Source organism: Lepeophtheirus salmonis, chromosome 6 (genome assembly GCF_016086655.4).
Source record: "Lepeophtheirus salmonis chromosome 6, UVic_Lsal_1.4, whole genome shotgun sequence".
Classification (NCBI taxonomy): Eukaryota; Metazoa; Arthropoda; class Copepoda; order Siphonostomatoida; family Caligidae; genus Lepeophtheirus; species Lepeophtheirus salmonis.
The window spans coordinates 9,573,533-9,588,627 of record NC_052136.2 but is presented as its reverse complement, the minus strand read 5'-3'; positions in this window follow the sequence as shown (position 1 = coordinate 9,588,627).

The window sequence follows — 15,095 nt, the reverse complement described above, 5'->3', positions numbered from 1 at the left end:
CGAACTATAATTGATTGATATAAATTAATATCAAAATTCAAATCCTTTTGATATCTTTTTGAAGTTTATAACGGATAGAGTCAACTTAAGAAAATTAATTAAAACAGCTGGAAGGAAATGTACTAGATCTGTATTTATTTCAAGAAGTGAGCCGTTATGGAACAATTTTCTCCCCGTCCATGATACATAAGTTCTACACATACATATTACACCATAGAGATAAAAACATATAGAGTGCTTACGCTAAGCAAAAGCTACATAAATTTTTTGTAGCTGAAAGTTAGTTGACCATAACAATGGAAAATATAATTATTTATGCATCAACCATTCCAGACCTTGTATGAAATCATTCTCTACTTGTATAACAACGGAAGAGTGCATTGAAGAAGAATATAATCAAATGTAAAATACAACGAGGATCGATTGTAAAAATATTTGACGCACCTTGAATGTTATTAACTACTACAATTAGAATGTTTTGGCCAACTGCGAAGGCGTCAACTTCTTCTTCACATAATTACTCCGTGCCAATTTAAGCTTTATATTACGTCATTATACCGATTTTAACATTTTTGGAGACAAACCATGACGTCATCAATAACTCAATAAAATAAGTCGATACAGAATTTAAAAAAAGAAGAATCAAGCCCCTTTTTTTTTGTTGAAATAATCGAGACCACGTTTTTTATGTTAGATGTCATTATCTTTATTTTATCTCTCAACCTTTCCTCGAAAAAGAAACAGAAGAAAGAGCCAAATTCAGTTGGTAGCTGGTTAGCCAATTTTTCTCTCAGTTGGAACTATATTATTTTACAACTGTGATAAATGGACATGAGTGTTGTTTGATTATATTAACTTATAAACAAAGCAACAAAGAGTGGCGCCGTCTTGTAGCAGGATAATAAAAACCCTAAATGATAATTTTATTCATTATACAGTATTAAAGGACAGAATAAAAGTTCTATATAAAATATAGGTATGTTAATCACATAGAGGTCGCTTAAATTTTCTTCTCACCATGCGCCATTTTTTTACATAACTGGTTAAAAAAACAACCTACGGGATTTTTTTTTTTTTTTTTGGGGGGGCTAATTTTTTTCATAGATGTTTTTTTTTTATTTATTTATCTATGGGGAGGGGGTCTACAGCCCTCCTGCGGACGCCCCTGAGCTACAGACTGTTGCATCACCTTTCGGGCAATATATATATTTTAGTTTGCTTTTGCTCTATAGTTCACATCACATTAACGCAAGAGCTAATTTAATTCAACCAATGAATGGTCAGAATATTGATTGGGGAAAGTGAAACAAAAAAATTTACAGCGGACAAAAATTTCACTGTACATTTTTGTGGGAACTTCTGTAACGCCGTCATGTGACCGATCAAGACCAAACTACTTTAAAAAATCAAATAAGCTCAGTTTTTCAATAGTTATAAGGGTGTCAGACCGGTCTAGGATCTCCAGATCCTAACCCAACACTAATATGTACTCATTGTTTTTCACAAAGAAAGGAAGGAAGATCAAACATTAATACGACGAAAGTTACTAAGTTATTGTTACAAATAACATAGTATATAAAAGTCTTTGTACACAACAAAAATACAAATATGTTTGAGCATTCCATTCGATGTATTTTTCAAAGGTATTTATTTACACTGCATTCCCTCTGTCCTATATCTTTTTTAAATAATTACACAAGAGATACAGTACTCCTGCTATTTTTGACATGGAGCACTTACGATGGAGTATGACGATAATGTTCAAAAGTCATCCACTTCTCCATTTGGTGTAAAATAAAATACGTCGTTTAAAATTAATTGACTTTTTCTATTCGTACACTGAAATGAGATACTTAAATTACTCACACCTAAGACACTGTTATGTAGGTTTATAGATAATAGCAAAAGCATTTACTCATTTTTAAATAAACTAAGTCAAGGATGGATAATGTTTCTTGTCACTAATTGTTGTTGAATTTTTTTTTAGCTCATTTAAAAAATATATATTGATCTCACTTTAGTTCATACAAATGGGAAGAAGCTTTTAAGCCATTAAATTGCCTATAATTTTAATTTTTTGATTATGTATTTGAAATTTATAGCAAAACGTGTTTTATATATTATATTACTACTTTAAATTAATTTTATGTTGATTTATATTATCAAAACATTTTTTATCCTGTGGGCAACAACAGAATTGCTTACATACTAGAAGATAATGTGTTGATTTAATTAATTAATTAAACTTTGTGGCTTGAAGACATAAAAGGCATATAAAGAGTAATAATTATTTTTATCATTATTAGACTATAATGATTTGCTTAACAGTGTGTCTCTCCACAGAAAAGAGCTGAAAAAAATCCATCTTCCACCAATTCTGTGGCAATTAAGAATAAATTTTCTTTTCTACTCTAAGAAACAGGTGGATAGAATTTATGACGGATATTTAAATGCGTTGGGTTTACCTAAAATATGGAGGAAGGAGATCACGAGTTCCATATTTAATATCAAGGATGGACAGAGATTTTTTTCCAATTTTAAATATCTTCGGGTTGGTTTATTTTTTAATACTACCTGTAAAGACTGGAGAAAAATTTACTTCTCCGTTCACTCAACCTTTTATTTTGAATATTATGAAACGGCTACTCTTACCTAATTATGATTTTTTTTATCTATTTTGTGACTTTGTTTTGCTTATTAGCTTTTTGTCAATATTTTTACAAGACACATTTTACTGGGAATGAATTGATAAATAATATCATTTACAGCATGCTATTTCAAGATATTTGACATTTATCTAGAGATTTCTAATTTTAAACAACTGATGATTATTTTTGTATAAGATATTTTGCCCTTTAACAGCTTCCTGTGTATCTATTCCTAAAGTATATCATCATTAATAAATATGTAGACTTTGTCTCAACATATCTTATTCAACAGGATTAATACCGCATTTTTGTCATTTGTGGAGTAATCTTCAATTTATTAGTTTTATATTTGGAAGGAATTATTACTTCAATAAGTAAAGCTAATTATAGTTTTATTAACCATTAAATCTCTTTCAATAAAATGGACAAATTGTATAATGCCTACACTTAAATACATGTGCGGCAGAATGACCTTGATTTATGGGTTGAAATCTCCACTATTTTATATTCTACATATAACCCAGAACGTAAACGTGACATTGTATTAATAACGTTTTTTTTATAAGCTGTGACTAAGATTGAGTTTAATTTTAGAACAAGTCAACAAAAAGTATGAAAATTGAAATTAATCAAATAAAGTGGTTTTTTAACCTATAAATGACATTTTCACAGGATTGGAGGATTTTAGAGGGAATATAAATACTGAAAATATACATAATTATTTTAAAGATTCGTAATCAACACGTCAAGAACAATTAGAACTGGAACTAATAGACTTTTGGAAAGGTAAAATTTAGTTGACTGGTTTAATATGTGTATTAGAGTTATCACTATTTTAGAATGAAGGTGCTGTATAAATGTGAAATTTCTAAGGATTACAAAAATAGTTTTGTCGCCATTCTAAGTATTTTCAAAACTTACAACGGCCATTTTAAAGATTTTGGGGTAATTTTAGTATAAAGATATGATAATATAGTAAAATACGGATATAATAGGAATATTCTGTAGTTAACGTTTTCCAAATCCAAATCAGTTGGTGACCAATCCTTTCATACTATGAAAGGATTATTCAATAGTTGTTGATAATTGTTAGCAGCTTAAAGGTAGCTAATTCTAATTTAAGCAATTAACTTTGATTAGGAGATAAGAAGCAAATACATCAAAAGCTGAAAACAAAATTCATTGTTTATCTTTGTGTTAGCGTGGTAACGTAGTGACGATAGTTATTCTATTCGGTGTTACCTCACTAACAACGAAAACTTAAACCGTGTTGGGTCGTGAGCTGCCAATGTTTCTTATTCTTCTTTTACATAAACCAGTGTTCTTAATATTGATTGATTCGACTCCAATTAGTTCTGATTAACCCGTGAATAATTATAAACTATTATTGAATAATAATTCCATAATTGGATGAATTGGTTAACCAGGGACGTCCGCAGGATTATATTTGAGAGAAGGCTAGGTTTTTTGAATTTTTAAATTTTTTGAAAAAAAAACTATAAAATCCATAGCTACTTACCGAAAAAAAAAATTTTGTTAGAAAAAAAAGTTTAAGAAACTAAGTTTTTTGTTTCAAATTTTTTGAAAAAATGAAATTACAATATGACATTTTTTTGAAAAAATTACAAAAATCCAGAGTTATTTACACAAAATTTAATTTTTTGGAATAAAATTGCAAAAGATTCACAAATTTTTGGAAAAAAAATTACAAGTAAAAGTTTTGCTCTGCTGCATAATTTTGCCAAATGACGAAAAAAGTTTCCAGTAACAAGCAAAAATTCCCTTATTATTTGGGGGGGATACAGCCCCTTCAGTCCACCCCTTGTGGACACCTTTGCTAACTACCATCTGTTATGGGCTTCTTTTTTTGTTTCTTTTAGGAGGAGGTTATGAGATTCAGTCTATGTTCTTATAGCAATAATTCTAATTGTAATAACATTGGGTTATTCAGTGTTTTAGAATAATTCATAATTAGAAATGTAAACGTAATATGGATCCTATTTTATTAAGGTTACAACTTTGAGTACCCAAAAAAAAAAAAAATCCAAACCTACCCGGATTCAAGAAAATGTGCATCAGGAGCATCCACAGGATTTTTTTCCCCTACAACGAATGACCTTTTTACCTTTTTTTTCGAAAAAAAATCCTAAAAAAAACCTTGATTTAACTTTATTTTTTTTTTAAAAAAAAAAAAAAAGTAACTAAACATTTTTTTTTACTTGAATGACCTTTTTTATTAAGGAAAAACGATTTTTTTTTTTCCATAGAAGGGATTTTTTAAATTTTCTCCATTTCCGAGAGAGGGCTACAGCCCCTCCAACAGCACCCCCCCCCTTGCGGACAGCCCTGTAAAACCTTCCTACCTTTAATCAAAATGAGTCCAAATTTATCATGATTCCTTATTTTAGTTCTATCTCAAACAAATCAAAGATACTTGGTTTGAAAATGTGTTAAATCTGTTGGTTTTGACTTACACTACTGTTCAGAACTATTCACATGTTACATATTAAAATTATTTATCTCCGGATTGTCTGCGTAATCCTTTGAATGCAAATGGAAATAGAATGGGTATTCAACATGAATGGAAATATTAAATTTGTAATACCCTAAAAGGAGGAAACGTGATTGCATTTAAATAAAATTACAAATCGTAAATTATATCAAATATCGTAGGTTATACCCTACTAATAATTATTATTAATACTTTTACGAATGCTATTGAAAGCTATCATAAATTAATTTGTTAATTATAATCTAAAGAATGATTACATGATCACAAAATGCATTCCGATAAAATAATAAATGTACGCACGTTGGTTTAATTACTCATAACGTGAACTTTAATATAATATTTAATTATTTTGTAGAGGTTGTAGAGGTTAGATGTATTATTTTAATTAGTGGTGTAGTTAGATTTTTATATGGGGGGGGGGATATAATTACATAATCAAGGTCCTACCAAAGATGGGGATTCCAGACTTGCCAACTGACTTGGACTCGAAAGATGACTTTAGTCTGGACTTGTATTCGAATTTCCTTGGATTTCAGGCAATTAACACACTTTCCCTTAATTATTCCAATATTTTTGAAGAGATATATAGAAGCACTCTCTAAAACGCACAATACTCTAGAATTTTAAATACTTAGAATATATTTTACATGTAACCTCGTGTCATATTTACGTTTACACTTACAGAAATGCTCATAAATTGAGTTTTTATTGGAATTTTTTACAAAAGTGTGATTGCATTATATTCTAACAATCATTTGCAATAGTTTTAATTTATAAATAATGGATGTATCTTCCAAGACAACAAAATGGAACCTAAAAGAATTATTGTGCTGGAGATGTTCGCCCGCCTGAAACCCTTAACCGAGATTGCCAATGGCCTTAAAATCTCAGGGAAGGTCGTTTAGGGCATTAAAAACAATTGGAACCCCAAATAACAGTCCCCAGATAGTCTGAGAAAGGTTGTAAACGAACTATAAGAACAAAAGTCATTATTATGCGTGCAAAAACTACATTACTAGAAATCCAGTGAGGGCGATTCTCTAAATGGCTAAAAAGATGAATATGCGCAGGCTCTGAAGGATCATGGAAGATAACTTGGGAGCAACATCAAGAGGAAGAAGGAAGAAACGTCTCATTACGATGGGCACAAAGGAGAAGAGGCTATTTAAAGCCAAGCTTCTTTTGAACATTTAGCCTCCCAGCTCCCACGATCTTAATTCTTTGGATTATTCAATCTAGGCAAAGGTCGAAAGAGCTGCCTGCAACAAGCCTCAGTATTATTTGATATCCTTGGAATCCACCATCAAGGATGACTTGACAGAAGACTACATCTTTAAGGTATGTACGGCCTCAGGAAGAGGGTGACGACTGTCATTAAGGCTGAGGAAGACTATATTGATGAAAAAATATCAATTGCCGTTGTAATTCACTGGAAATAAACTTAACTTTGTTCACAATGTCTTCACGCACTAGTTTTTAATAAAGTTTGAAAAACAATCTTCAGTGTAAACTTAAATATGACGCATGGGGTAGCAAATGTTTCTCAGTCATTTCAATTTCTTCACTGGTTATAAAACATTCCATAAAATTATATTTTATGGTAAAAAAAACTCCAAAAAAAAAATCTTTAGCACTATGGATACTATATAATATTTATGAACTTGAAATGAACTCAAATGAAATCTTAGGACTCAAACTGAATTCGATGAAAATTTTCAAGGACTTATGAGCAAAGACTTGAGACTCCACTTGGATTTGCACTTTAAGGACTTTTTCTCACCTCCTGATCCCATCACACGATGTAATCTTTTATTGTATCTTGCAATCTTGCCTTCAAAATGAGAAAGAAAAAAAGAAACCAAAATTAATTGGTAGTTAGCCAATTATTAGTAACTGTGGTATTTTTCTTCATTTTAATTATAGGAAATTGTTTACAGCTTAACAAGAGCTCATTTTAGCTCAACCAATCAACGTTGAACATTCAGCAAATGTAGTAGTAAAAACTACAGCTTAATAAATAATACAGTTTAAAATTTCAAATTAATGTGATAACACCATTTTTAAGTGGTTTTCGGGAGCTCAAAATCCGGACCATCAAACTTTTATCTACTGTCCATTTAATAGAACAAGAAGAAAATTGAACTGTGAACCACTTATATGACTGAAACTCAGTTTCGGTTATTTTGTTTGCCGAACAGCATCCCTTTTTTCCGTAACTAAATTTCTTATGAATACAGAGAATATTTTCTTAGCGATGATGCTTTGTTACGGAAATTATTACCACATTTGAATTTTGATTCAACGATTATATTGTTTAAGTCTTATATCAACATTTATCTAGTAATGGAATAAGCAAATAAAGATTAATTCATCCCTAAATTTATAATTCATTTTCGGAGGATATGGCTTTTTTCAAATTTCTTCATAGAAATTGAGCTAAAAAAATAAAACTACTATATATAACATTTCTGATGTTGAAGAGAGACCACCCACCTCTATTAATTTATTATTTTAAGGAATTGGGTATTATAGGTTTCTTAGTATTTGGAGGGGCCTTTATCCATTTCTCTCTCTTTAAGATTCGATGAGAACTTACCTATGTGAACATTTTAATATATTTTCCATTTTTTCATAACGGAGAATGATCTGTTTTACATCTCTTAAAAAAATAGATATCTATACATATTAGATTCAATGATGGAGTAGGTTCAGGAATGTGATGACGACTAATGTATAGCACATAAATAAATATTTTCTCCTATTTATATCGTTTTTTCTGTAATCCATGAAGCAACTTTTGTATGGAATTATAATATCTTAACATCCTTTTGTTTAGAGCTCAAACTGTTGTTGGTATAGTTATCATTGATTTTTATCTCAACTTATTTATCTATGGGATGATTTGTTTAAGTTTATAATTAATTATATGTGGGTAGTCAAAGTAAGTATCACTACGTAAAATGAGAATTTTTAAGATTGGACACGTTATATGATAAAAGAAGATGCATGACTTTCTATATTAGCTTTCCAACCCCTTTCTTTAAAAAAAAGGCTTTCATATAATTTCCCGTTAAGATCGGCGATCAAAACAGATGTAGAGCTTCTATTCTTTTTAAATAGTTACCCCCCTTCCCCCTATCCCCAAAAGACAAAAACAAAACGAATACGCATTAAAATGATTAAATCATGGGACTAATATCAAATAAATATTCATCCTCTTTGGTTTCTATGTTTTAAGTAGTAATGTTTTAATACATTGACGCTAAATACTCGTTCAAAGTAATGATGAATTTTCCAGGAAATGAAACATTAAGTCTTGCAACAAATTGATAGATTAGAGTCATTTCTACTAAGCAAAATGATGTAGGATTTCAAACTTGGGCATTTTATTAAGTAACACGTGTACTGAAAGCTCTTTCCATGTTTAACTTTCCTGATATATTTATACGTGATTCGAAAGCCTTGTTGAAGAAAGGATTGGAAAGCTTCCGTAGAAAGTTACGATTTTAACGAAAGTAGAAAGGTCTAAGAAAAAAAATATATTACCATTCGATTTTGATTTTTACAAATATAGAAAAAATATTTTTTTGTTAATGTAAAATTATTAGTAGTTTTTCCAAAATAATAAATCTATTTCATAAAGAATTCAATATACCGATTGGAATTTTCTATATGGACATTGTAAACATGCGTGTGTCACCCCTGTATTGTCTTAATTTTTTTGCAAACTCTGTATTATTGCTATTTGTAAACATGTACAAGTTATCATATTGTGCAAATTTACGTAAGTGTTGGGGATTTCCATTTTTTAGAAAAGTATTTAAGCTTTGTCTGAATAATTGTGACTTGCAATTGACTTTTTATTTTTTACAAAAGACATTTTCTTAGTGATCTTTTTAACAAAAATAATAATCAATTATTAAATTATGAAGGAAAGACAAATAGATTAAGGCCATCAAAAAAGTTAGGGGCAAATAGACATATTCTTCAAATAGCAAGAAACTCATAATACTGAATCCTTAAAATATGTAATAGACGTGGGTTTTGTTTGTAATCAATTTCTATAAAGACATTTGGAAAAAACAAATCCTGCAAAAATTAATTATCAATTTATATAGCAATGAATAATTATTTTATGCTGACATTACTCAACAAATGGAGGTGGAAAACGTAATTAATATAATATCAAACAAGAATGCAGATTTGGTCATTGTTTCCGTAATAAATTAAACATAGTTTCTTGGAAAATGTTTTCCTAATTCATAATATGTTTTCTTTCAGAAAAGAGGAATTATGTTCGACAAATTAATAATTGTAAAAACTTTGATAAGAAAGTTTGTACTATTCACTGATCTAAGGAATATATCGAAATTGAATGACCTTATTAAAGATGCAATTTCTCCAAAAAATTTCAAAGTATCAAAATTTCAAAAAAAAAGATGGATGATTTATTTTGTGCACGTAGCTATATATTGTAATGACGAGTAATGTATTTGTTTCTTTTTGTGATCCTTTTCTTGTTACTGTATTCCATGCTAGAAACTTATCTATCTATATTGTATCTCTCAATCTTACCTTTACGAAAAAGAATTTGACCCAAAATTATATGGCAGTTACTTGTAATTATTTTTACATAAAAAAGAATAGTCTTTGCCCTATAAATTTATAATAAATGATACATACCTTGAAAATGAATCTAAGTAATTCCTGTACTGCTCATTGTCACGAATGATAAATGTTTAAATGTATTATTTTCCTAATTAAACTTGAATGTTTGATGATTAATCATAATCTTTTTTTGGAAGTCAAAAATGTACTTAATTACTTTTGCACAAACAAATCCTATTTCGCACCAACCTTCCACTTTTTTTTTTTTTTCCATCCATATCTTTTCCTATTGGACCCATAAAATGTTTTATAAGGCATCGTTTTTAGTTTAAATGGACATGTTTATCATTCCCGAAGCAAAAATCCATCAATTTATAACTCATTTGCTATGGTAATTACAAATTTCAATCGATCATAATTATATGTTATAATTCAAGTCAAAATTATAGTCATCACAGAATTATATTAGCTACGTGTATACCGTATTAGATATTAGTTTGTACCAGAGATGGCGTGGCAGATGGAAGACTATTTGTTTATATTATTTTAAAAACCTTAAAATGAAACAAATGTGCATTCATTTCATTCCAAGTGAAATCAATAAAATAAGGACATTTTTCACAGCACTATCATCGATTTTTTTTCAAATTTGGCACATATATTAGTATTAGTTAAAATTTTAGTCTTTTTACCTCTGGTTCCAGGATTTAGATACTTCTAAAGTTTTGGCCATGATGCCACCTACCCTATTTTGAAACTGCTATATTTTGATTGTTTTTGAAGATTTCGATCTACCTGAAAAATCATTTATTAGGGTTTTTTTTTTTATTTTGTTATATTTTAACAAATGAAATCAAAATGAGTTTTTTACCCATAAGGTCAATATTTTGACTTAAAAAAATCAAACATTTTATTGCTCGAGTATTTTTTAGTTTATAAAAAACACTTGAGGAATAATGAGCTATGCTCGTTACTCTCTGGAATATATCTGGGTAATTAAGACAAAAATTCATGGATTGAGGAAGACTAAAATCCCTCCATTCCATCCCCTACGGACACCCCTGCCACTACCAAACAATTTTTGCAGGCTAACAAAATTTGTCAGTCGAAATATCATATTTAACATAGAATTATTAAAAATTTGTCATTTAAAAATTGTTTTTCCCCTCTTCACTAAATTTGTAATTATAAGATTCTTATTCTTAACCGGAACGGATGATGTAGATTTCTTCCTTTTGTGAACGGGAAATTTTTTGAATCCGATTAAAAGAAAGATACATTTTGAGTACTTACATGCTTCAATATTCCCAAAAAAGAAAAGAAGAGAAACATAGTTTTTGAATAAATACTCGCATTTTAGACACACGAGTCAAGTTTTTGTTGTCTCCTTTGTTTACTTCATTAAATTCGAGCACCAATTTACAAGTTTTGCTCGTGACACAACAGGACTAATTATCAACAATATCTTACTGGACTCCTTCATTAGTTATGATTCAAGGTCAAATATGTACGACTCTTAATATTGTTAGTACCAGGGAGTCCCTTAATGAACATCTTAAGAAAAATTATCAAGGCTCTTCCAACATATCATGAGAATTAATAAACAGCTACTTTAAATGAGGATCTCTTCATTAAGAGAAAAAAACACCAAAAAACAAGATTAGTATGAATATACACGTTTTGAGTGACGGAGTGATACTCTCGTCAGTAGAGTTCACTCTACTTCTTCCTCCCCCCTTCTCCCCCAAGGTAACAAATAAATATTGCTCAAAAAGACGATGTCTTTCAATACCTTTACTTAACAAAGAATTTAATTTCAATAAGTATAGTATTTAGAATTTCATTCGAATAAATATAAACACCTTCAATACGTATTATAGGATGTACAATATTGAACATAAGAAAAATTGAAAGAAAAATAAGACATTTGATACGTCAACATAAGAATAATCTTGAACAAACATCAAGAAAATCAATATTAATTGTTTTTACTTAAATTTATTTAATAGCAGTAATAAAGTAAAAATAAAAAATATTGACATTTATACGTATTATTTGCTTAAATTGTGATTTAATATCAACACTGACATGTACTCAATGTTGCTAGAACAAGGATATATATGCAACAAGAAACTGACTAGGCAAGCACAGCAGATTTATTTAATCTGTCTTTTTATTTCTGATGACGTCATTGGGAGGAGTCTTGGCTATTAGCCATATTAATTTAAAAAGTAAAAATTTAAATAAAAGTTATCCTTATCATAGAAGTAGTTTCTCGAAATTTCTTAACCGATTTTACTAAATATAATATCAAAAGTAAGTTTTTAAATTTCATAAAATATTAAAACACAGTTTAATAAATAATCTTATATATGATTAAAATAATTTATGTGTCTGTGTGTGACGTATGTCCCACTTAATAACAGAAAAAGGAAGGACGTATATTTAATACGAATTAAAAAAAGGAATTAGGATGGGAATGAGCGAGTAAATCATAATTTGTATCGCCAATTTTCGTATTGGTTGAAGAAGGAACATGTGGCAAGTTAGGAATGTTAATGATAATAAATAAATCGTAAGGTCAAACATTTGAAAAATTACTTTATATTTACCAAAATAAGTATTTTCACTTGATCAATTATATGTTGCATTTTCAAGAGTGTCAAAAAATGGTACAAGTTTGATTATATTTACATCAAATGTACAGAAACAACAAAAAATGTCGTATAAAAGGAGGTTTTACATAATAAATTTATCTATAATATAATTATAGTTTAAAGTAAATTGTTTTAGTTTAGAATTTTAACATAAATAAGCTATTTTTCATTGGCTATTTAATTTATTTATTTTTAAGATAGTGTGTTCGTGCTAGTACGTTTTAATATATTTTTCATATATTTAATCTAATTTGATAACTTAAATTTAAGAGTTCGTGCAGTGGCTATTTGTAAAAACCCAAAAGAAGTTTCATACAACCGATTCCCGAAAGACCTTACAAGAAGTAAGGCTTAGATTTTGGCTTGTCGAAGAAAAGACGAATTCAATACTGTTTGTCAAAAGAGACTTACGGAATGTACTTTTGAAATCTCCAACTAAAACTTTTTTGAAACTTAATGCAACTTCAACTTGTCACTTTCAAAAAGACTATGTAGGCTCAAAAAAAAAAAAAAGATAAGGTTAACAGAGCTGTCGATCGAAGGAGGAAAAATGATGTTCTGGGACTTATGAATTCTATCACTATGTCATATGATATACAAGAGTCTGAACATTTAAATCAAAAAACTGTCCTAGATAATTCAAAAGAAGTATCTCTTAATGATAGCAGCATTGCAACTGGAAGCTGTCAATCTTCTTTGATCTTGATAACACCATGAGAAAAGAGTTACTTTTTTCTTTTATAAATGAAATAGAGAAACATGGGTTTAGAATTCGAGGAATCACAATGGACATGGGAAATGTCTCTCTGATTTCTCAATTGTCATTAAATGACAAAAGTTACATGTTAGTGAATCTATATATACCCCATTCAATGTGTATGTCTTTGTTGGTTCATATCATTTATTGAAGAGTGCTCGTGCTCGTTTGGTAAATAAAGGATTTGTTACGTTTCCAAGGGATGGCACACTTTCAGCTGAGCTTAAGAAGTCGAATTTAAAAAAACTTTTAATTCAAGATGGTAGTGAACTTAAAATAGGGCATAATCTCAATAGCATTCATTTAGATTCCAAGGAAAATGCTAGACAGCGTCATTCATATACAGTTCAATTACTGTCAAGAACAATTGCTAAAGCAATATATTTTAAAATTAATTAAAATTGATAAAGAAGACGCAAAACTAAAAGAAGAATTAATTCTTGTATTTGACTCTTGGTTCGATGTTTTAAATTCCCTCAGAACATTCGATAAAAAGAAAATGTCATGTGGGCTTGGAATAAATTGGGAAGAACAGCAATAAGTATTAGACAAAATATAATTTCTTATTCATTTCATAAAAATTATAAATAAGTCGGAAAATGAATATTTAAAGATTTATCTCTAAAGGCAAAAAAGCATACTATATAATTATGAAATAAGTATAACTTAATTTTTAATACTAATAATACGTAATAATGAAGGCCTAACTATTTTGCAGAATTGTGGTGTAACCAGTGATAATTCCCATCTAGGACCAGTCGAACTTCAATCAAGGATCAAAATTTTATTGTTTGGGGAAAATGTGCAGTTCTATGTACAAGATCCTTCAATTTCTGAAAATACAAAGTGGGATTGCAATGCTCAAAGACTGAGCTATTTAGCTGGGTATATTACAAGAAAATTTTATGAAAAAGATCCAGCACTTGGTACCATTTCCTCCAAAGTACATTGTGGTGAAGCATTGATTTCTCCATGGTTAATGATTATCTCAAAGGGTGGTTTAATGAGGTTTACTAGAATTTTCAATTTGATATATCTTACGGACTGCTGGGCAGGTTAGGCAGATTTTGACAAACCACTCATAGTCTATGATGTCACTATTGCTAGAATTTTCAATTTAATGTATCGTACCGACTGGTAAGATGCAAGAGAAACATATTTTGAGAAAACACGCAACCACTAATACACTATGACGTCAATATTAAAAAGCGTGGTGGAAGTCAAACATCAGTCGTAAACGCGTTATGGTATAACCTTGGAGTTCTATTAACATTGAAATTGTATTAATAACCAAGACTCGTCCCAATGACGTCACCAGAAACAGAAAGAGAGATTTATTTAACAAATTGACTGTACATGCCAGCCATTTTTTTTGTTGCCTAACCTTGTTCTAGTAGCATTGCATGTACTACCCAGTAATCTAGGCGAGGGAGGGAGCCGGTAAATCAATTACCACAAAAATTTTCTACACGTGCGAGATAATATCCTCCTTTTTCGTCACAACACTTTACATCAACCAACTTTATCTCCACACTAAATCATTCGCTAGTAAAATTGATCCAATTACCAATTTCAGTGTTCCGTTGTTTGATCTTATATTTATATCCATTAAGGATGTAAGGGCTTTTAGCTTCAATTCATTAATGGGCATCCACAGGATAATACTTTGGGGAAGGCTTGGTTTTTTTGAATAAAAATTAAAAATCCATACCTATTAAATGACGGGGGTAGTTTGTCCGAGGGTAGGAGCCCTTTTCCCATTCTTTGAAGTAGCGACAGTAGACGATAGAAAAAAGGTATTTGACCAAAATAATCGAAAACATACTCTATACGAGTAATTAAGCTCTAACAATTTTAAAGTACTATTATCATCCCTCTATGTAGTTTATCTTTATGTTATAGAGCTGTACAAA